Source organism: Artemia sp. Qi Xiang Cuo, chromosome 8 (genome assembly GCF_049724085.1).
Source record: "Artemia sp. Qi Xiang Cuo chromosome 8, ASM4972408v1, whole genome shotgun sequence".
Lineage (NCBI taxonomy): Eukaryota > Metazoa > Arthropoda > Branchiopoda > Anostraca > Artemiidae > Artemia > Artemia sp. Qi Xiang Cuo.
In genome coordinates this window covers 57,086,689-57,094,928 of record NC_142801.1, presented here as the reverse complement: position 1 = coordinate 57,094,928, position 8,240 = coordinate 57,086,689, and the positions used below count along the sequence as shown (strand labels likewise).

Genomic DNA, 8,240 nt, shown 5'->3' with positions numbered 1-8,240 from the left:
TTATAATTGTATGCCCTCCCACCTAGATTTTGAAAATAATCTTTAAGTATCTTCATTAAAAAGTGAAAAGAATCCTCTCCCCTCCCTATCCATACATTTTCGTGAACTAATGCCACTAATTATAGGGACAAGTAATTTTTTTTTTTTTTTTTTATGTAAACATGTACAGCTGAAACGATTATACTTTATCCTTGCACGACATTTTACTCTGACAAGGAAAAAGGCACTTTAAATTTACGAAACCCGAAAGTATGTTGTAAAAACCAGTGAAAATACTAGTTGCGTAACAGAGCTGTTATATAACTAAAATATTCGCACTGTTTGCAAAAAATCCGGAGATCACGATTCGTTTGTTCTACGAAGTTTTTACTCGCGAAAAATGGGTTATTATAATAATCATACAAGTCAGTGAACGATCTTTTTTTCAGAGTACCAAAAAGTTTCAATGTCACGGTAAATACTTGGTTATATGTTACAAATTCTCGTTTCATTTACCGGGTATTATTTGATCGGTAATTAGAATTTGTGAAATTGAATGATAGTTCTGAGAAAGTAACGAAGGATTAACAGTCTAATAAGAGTATAGTGACATAGAAGACTTATTTGTAAGTAAAGACTAGTAATATGACCGACATCTCTTTAACATTGCTGTGTCAAATTTTTAACTGATTCGTGTATTTAAAATGCAGTATCGCAGATCTAACCATTTCTATGGTTAAAACTTCCGGTGGAAAAACGTACCAAAACCCTACACGGTCGGAGGCAGGAGGTTTTGGTAATAAACCAGTGCAAATTATAGGAAAATCCTTATGAAAAAAAAATACAGCAGTTAAATTGCGAAGTACTCGCAAAGGCCTCACTCTTTTTTAAGTTTAAGAAAATTATAGAAATTACAAGTATATAATTGCCATGGCGTCAGAGTATTTGTTGTTGTTTGCAATTAAGTATCTGCTTATGCGTGTCCCCCCCTCAATACCAGAAAATGTTTCTTGTCCCTCGTGGCCGCAATAAGATGCATCTTTCATGCTAAGAATAATTTAAATAAAGGCTCATTATAGGCACCTGAAGAGAGCAGGTATTTGTGCCCTTCCTCTCCTTTAGAGGAACATAATGACAAGGGCAAAAATGGGCAAAACTTTTATACATTTAGGAATTATTTTGGGAACTTCTTTTCAAAATATGGGTACTTAGGCATTATATCTTACACACGAAAGAAATCATGTTTGGTTAATGCTAATGAAATAAAATAGAATCAAAATATAATAGTTTAGAAATAACTTTGGACTATATATTTGCACATTAGGGGGTAGGGGGTAAAGCATAGCCTATATTAAATACGTAACCTAACCTAACCTAAGTACCTTTTTTCCCACTAAACCCCCAAAAACAATAGTTTAAACATTGTAAACGGAATGACAAACCCCACTTTGCGATTCATTTATCCATTGCAAATACCCGTTTGACTGGTTTCCTGAAGCGTTTCCGTATACAGTATATAGCGGTGTGTAAGATATATTACATAAGTACCAAAATATGTCCCCTCCCCTCTGCTTTAGCAACAACTTCAAATCCTCTGGAATAACAACTGTATATAGAAAGGGCACATTTTCATATAACTCCAGCAAATTTTTTCAAGCCCTTACCTAGGAGTAGAGTTTTTTAGACTTGTCAAACCCCTTCCCCTTGGAAAAGTGTCCTCAGGATGGGGTAGTATGTTTGGAACAGATGGTGGGGGAGGGCGACAAAAATGAGCTGGTCCTCTGTAAGTCTGTAAATGTTTAGTTTCACCTTAGAGAATATTTTTCTCTATTTAGCTCTATCCCAGCCTGTTTTTCCTTCCAAAAATAAAGCCTTCAATTTTTTGCTTTTGTCAATTGTTCCAATGCATTAAAAAACATTTTACTTATTTTGTTGCAAAACGCGCTCGAAGCTTTGTCATGATCAGCGGACTCCAAAGTGGTAAGTGATAAGTGGTAAGTGAAGTGGTAAGTGGTAGGGGTAGACCTGATCCAATGAAGTCTTGTGAAATATACAGGATTCAACAATTTGATATTACTTGTTTTCTTTTTCTTTTGGAGGGACCTGACCTTCCCCGAATAGCGAAGCTTGGATAGACAGACGGGGCAGAAGAGTTACAGCGAAGCTTGTACAATTTCCAATAGTTTTCCAGAATAAAAACTTTTTTTTCTGACGATCTGCATGGTGTCAAGACAAAACTATCCTAGTTTGGAAAGTAAAGATCTACACAACAATTTTATGTTGTACTCCTTCAGACAATAGTCTAATCCGCTTTCTTAATTTGGCATCATATTGCCGCATGAGTATCCCCCCTCCTAAGGCTGTCTGTAATGATAATTTCGACAATAAGATCCCAGATAATCAACTTGTCTTTTTTGCATTGCAGAATAAATAGTTAGTCTGCAATGCAGAAGACTAAATATATCCCTGAGATATGCAGAACAAAATTTCACATCTCCTCTAGATTTCTTTGAATTAGTTCTAGAAATGTCGGTCTCAAATGTTCAACTCCCATTTTGTGGGTTGTACTTTGAAAATTGCGATTTTATGTCTCTTGTATTTGAACGAGTAATAATGGGAAAAAAAAAAACCAGATGACATTAACTTTATTATACACGAAATTGCTCCGTTCACTTAGAAATAATTTCCAACGTTGTCCCAATGCATCAAATTTTTTTATATCCTAGGAGAATTTTTTTTCTAGACAAGGTAGAATTTTTTTTTACGTGAATAGACAGATCTTGATCTTCTTACGCAGATAGAGAGATCCTGATCTTCTAAGATCTAGAGCGGAGATTGGTTTTCCAGAACTAAGATTCCTTCTGTGACTTTCTCTATTTTGAAATTCTAGTTTTGCGAATTCTCTACATTTTTTCTAGGTAAAATGTCCTAGCTGCGAAGCTAAACTTCTACAAATTAAATAAGTTTGAATTACTGATAGAACTTCATATTATCTCTTCGGAAACCTAATCAAAATTTCTGTAACTCGTAAATTTTTTGAGAAATAAAACCGTAAATCCTTATTGCGACACATAGAAGTTCCAAGCTTTTTCTAAAGTTTTGATGTTGATGTTTATTATATTTTAGACGCTTAATGTCATGAAAACTAAGCTAGAAGACATGCACTCTTCTATGTTCAAAAATAAACTCTACACTAAGAAATACTTTCTAAAGTTGTCATTGCGCATCGATTTCCTTGACATCCTAGGGATAAAATTTTTTTCTAGATAGGATAGAATCTTAATTCTAACGCGGATAGATTATCGTGTAATAACTAGAGCTTACATTGGATTTCCAAAAATAGATTCTTTCTGGGATTTCTTCTACTTGGGAGTTTTGGTTCTGTGAATGCCCTGCAATTTGTCTAAGTAAAATGTCCTAGCTTCGAAGCATAGCTTTTTAGAAATTAAACAACTTTGAATACTGATAGACGTTTATTTATCTTTTCGACAACACAAGCAAAAGTGTATCCCTCATAAATTTGTGGGAAATAATACTTGAAATTCTGATTTTGAAACAGATGTTCTGATTTTTTTTTTTTTTTCTGAAAGTTTCGATGTCTATTATATTATAGAAGTTTAATGTCATGACAAGTAAGCAATAAGACATGCACAATTCTATACCGAAAAATGAATCGCACACTTGGAAATAAAAGTTTACACAATGAACCAATTCCTGGATGTTCGTTACCTGCAGTAAACAGTACACTGTTTTAATCACAGTTTATATAATTATCCAGTATGATCTTTCCCTATCTCACCCATTATAAAAACCCGGACCAAGGTGCGAGTGCTCCAGAGAACGTTTTTGCAGATAGAAACATAAGCGGCATCAGACCTTTTCACGGGTAGATAAGTCAGACTGTGATCTAATCGGAAACAAGTGGACCCGCTAATGCAGAAAGAAGTGGGAGGAGCTTTTTGTTCGCACCGAGAACGAAGACCAGAAATGACCTGCGGTAAGCTTACTGGATAATTATATGAACTGTGGTTTTAATATAGCTAAAAATAAAAACAAAGCGGATACAGAGTTTGACGACAACATACACTGAAAACTTATCTAAAAAGTTCTCTAATTACACATTGACTTTACAAATAATAGCTAACAATAACTGTAACGTATCTGCAATCATGATACGAAAAAATACAAATTAATTGCCCTTCGGATATAGTTACAAGTCTTGCTACGAAACTGTGACCCATGGTTTACAGTAATTGCAACATTCCGTGGGGACTCAGCACCGGAGTTCTAGTTCATATTTGTGGTCTTTCAAGTAGGGGGGGGGGGGTTCTAATCTAATCCCCTTTCTTAATTTGGCATCATGTAGGCTCGTGATTATCCCCCCCTCGAGGCTGTCTGTAATGAATATTCCGAAAATTGGATTTCGGATACGCAACTCGTTTTTTTTGCAATGCATAATAAACAGCAAATCTGCAAAAGGTCTTTACAGTTTCAAGATGACACACAGGTCTTTTGTCAGTTAAAATACATACTCATAGTCATAAATGACTTTGTACATATAAATTATTTGTACTATGTTAAATGATTTTGCATCCTTTGTTGGACTTCAATACCATCATTTTCACTAAATCGGTTTATTTAGTAACGTTGCATGGTTTTTCCTGGCCCCTGCACCAGCTTTTCTCCAATAATGGGCCGGGATGGAGGTCAGACTACCTCTACTACTGCTATCAACAAGTCACTGCGGCACCAAGCCGCCTGAGGTCAACACAGCAGCACACACTCCCTCTCCACCGCAATGTATTCAAGGCTTCACTTTTTACCCCCCCCCCAGAAGTTACCAATTCGGGGATGGCCTGCCTTTCATCCAGCTTCAGGTGGGTGGCACAATACGTAATAATCTGCCATCCTCCATTCGTAAAATGTGTCTAAGCCATCGCAATTTTTCCTTCGTTATAGTCTTAGAAAGTCGGATGGATGATCGTGAGAAATTGAGACTTGTTTGGTTTTGTTTTTCCTAAGTCTGATTTTTTCTTTCGAATTAAAATTCTTTATAATTTGTGTACATCTTTCGTCTTCCAGGGGTGGGAAGCAAATCCCTTGCCTTCCCTCTCCCCTCTGGCCTTTGGGTGCCCTCGACTGTGTGCAAATATGAAAGAACAAGTTTGGAGCGACATGATAGTCTCTATGCCACCAAATGTTAATTAAAGCTAATCACCCTTGGTAAATAATATGTCTAATTTATTGCTTGAATGGGAAAAGGTAGAAAATTGGAGAAAGCTTGAAAAGAATTACCCGCTTCATTGCTATTTCCTTAGGGGGCTTGGCATAACAGTTGATTATGGAAAGCTAAAAAACTGATCCAATGGAACCTCAGCTAGAATTAGGGTTCGTTTGGTCAGGGGCGTATTACCTGAAATTAATTAAAAAAAAAACTTTCAAAAAAGAAATGTTTCAAAGAATAGCAAAGAGTCATATCAAACTTAAGACCAGCAGAAATAAATTCCTATACTTTTTAAATAAACAATCATCGCAAATATACAGAAAACAGGCACTAATATAAATGAGTAAATAATTCTGAAAATGAGTAAAATCAAATATATTCAGATTAAACTTAAAACGAACATAAATCACTACAAACAGAAGTTTTGCTACTGCCCCCTTCTCGAGCTGTAAAAGTTTAAATCCTACCGCGTCATTGGTGCTTTACTGAAAACTATACGTGTCTTGAACAGTCTTTGAAAGAACTCATAAAACTAAAATGAATATTTGATATATAAAGATATTAATTGCCGAAGTTCATTAGTTCAATATTTTATTTCACTGTAATATTTATTTTATTTTCAATGCTGTAATAAGTAGAAAAGAAAATGTTTGTAATTTAACTCGTTCGAAAATCATATGTGTCTTGAACAGTTGTTGGGAAAGAACTAATAAAAGGAAACGGAATATAGCCTATAATAAAGTTAACTGATGAAAGCACAGCAGTTCAAGATTGCATTTCACTATAATTTTTATTTTTGTTTTTAATGTTGCAAATAAAAAAGAAAATATTTGTAATATAATTCGCTTATATAGTTTAATATGAATTTTAGCTTGAAGTAATTTTGTTCGTTTTAAGCTTGATTTACATATTCAATTTAAGTTTTACTCGTTTCAAGATTATTTATTCATTTATACTAGTACAGGCTGTATGTTTGTTTGCTATGATTGTTTATTCAATTTCTGTCTGTTTTGGGCTTTTTATTCTTTAATAACAATTTCTGGTTGTTTTGAGTTTGAATTATTTTAGGAATTTATTTATTTTGATCTTAAGTTTAGTATCGTCTTTACTTTTCTTTGAAAAACTTATTTTTCCGAAGGTTTTTTTTTAAATTAATTTCTGTTCGTTTTCAATTGCCAGTTATTTAGTTAATTATAGCCTATATTTTAGGGGATAGGGATTTAGATTATTTATCTCATTCCCAGAGAAGTATTCCATGGGGAAAAAATACTAAAATTTGTTTTACTTTTCCTTGAAAAACATGTTTTTCGGAAAGTTTTTTTTTTTAAATTAATTTCTGTTCCTTTTTGATTTCCAAAGTTTTCGTTAATATAATCAATATGTGTCCAGTTATTCATGTCTCTAGCGTAAGAATTAAAATATCTAATTCTAATTTAATAGTTCTAATTTGTGGCTTGTGATTTATTTCAATATCCACTTAACATTTCCTAGAAGTTTCAACTAAATGCCATCAAAAATTCCTGGGATTTTTCAGATACGCCACTCTGACAACCTAGATGCACAAAGTATCGTTTGATTGAATATTCTAACCCTTAGCCGCTCCTAAGATATTGAAGATATATTCTGTTAATAACATGGATGCAAATAGTGTCTTTTTATTTAGTTTAAAATCCCACTAAAGTATTCCCTGAAGGTTGAAGCACTGATCAACATACCCTGAAAGTTTCAACTTAATGCCATCAGCCGTTTCTAAGATATTGCTGATGCGCCCTTTTGACAATTAGAATGCATATAATGTGTTTTGGTTTTGTTCAACATCCCCTAACACTCCTTGAAAGTAGTCATAAGTAAATGTAGTACCAGTTGCAAGCAGTCGCAGTCACAATCACAAGTGGTTGCAGTCGGAAGTAGTCGCAGTCGTAACTAGTCGCATTTTGAGCCGCGGTAGTTGTGGTCGTGGTCCTGAAAGTTTCAAATTAATGCCCTTGTCCGGTCCGGTCCTAAAATGTGCATTTTCGATAACTTGGATATAGATAGTATCTTTTCATTTAGCTCACCATTCCCCTCAACATTCCGCTAAGTTTCACCTCAATACCCTTAGTTTTTCTGACGCACCCATGATAAAACATTCTCCTCTTTCCCAATGTTAAATCCTAAATGGTAAAGATAGACAAAATGAATAATTTAAACTCCTTGCCTTGGGGGCTGTGTGGGCATTTGAATTCCAATCAAATGTGCCTTCTCCAAAGCTATTACGACCACCCCTTCCATAAAACATATTCATGTCCCCCGGGGCATAGCTCACCATTGTTGTCGCCAAGTTCTGGGGGGGGGTGTCAACTTTGGAGGCTTTGTTATATGATCTTTGGACTATTTTGAACAAAATGGTTATGTCAAGATTTTGATTGGATGTATTTGGGGGAAAGAGGGCTTGGAGGGGGTCTAGTTGCCTTCCGATCATTTTTTACTCCTAAATTAGCTCCATGCTAATTTCCATACTAACTCTCCAGTAGCAAAGACATTGAAAATAAAATATGATTTTTTTAATTGTTTTAAAATGTGAACTTACACAACTATATTTATCTTGGGAAAATTTATATTAGGAAAAATATGAACTTGAAATTTAATGATAAAGACTGCCATATTGAGCTATGCAGTTTAACATAGTATGGATGCCAAATTCGAAAAAAAAGTAAACGGTACTGAAAAGCCAGCAGAAAAAGCTAAAAATCGTAAAAAACAATATAATCTCTACGGTAGAACAATGGACTGATGCTCCATTTGGCATATGGGGCCCAGGGATCGATCCCTGCTGCGGCAAGATTTGGAGACAAGGTTGCTACTTGTCCCGCTAAAAAAAGGACCGGCAGTTCAAAAGTCGAGCCGACGTCTTATGCTCCAGCAATGGTTCTGGAAGATCTTTTACTGTTATTAATTAAAAAAACTTTTTCCACAAAATAAGTTTTTCAAAGAAACTAAAGAAGTCCATTAAACCAAAAATGAGCAAAAATAAAATCAAATAATCTACCAAGCGTGA

The 8,240-nt window shown here is 34.7% G+C and overlaps 1 protein-coding gene across 2 annotated transcripts in view; it reads left to right on the top strand.

The window, feature by feature from the left end:
• The first annotated feature begins 527 nt into the window (after positions 1–527).
• The window catches only part of anchor (integral membrane protein GPR155 homolog anchor), a 192,906-nt gene continuing 185,193 nt past the window's right edge, over positions 528–8,240 (top strand). For both annotated transcript variants that reach the window (XM_089093622.1, XM_089093621.1), the window contains exon 1: positions 528–605. The gene's annotated coding sequence lies outside the window, so the exon portion shown is untranslated. The remainder of the gene's footprint in view (positions 606–8,240) is intronic.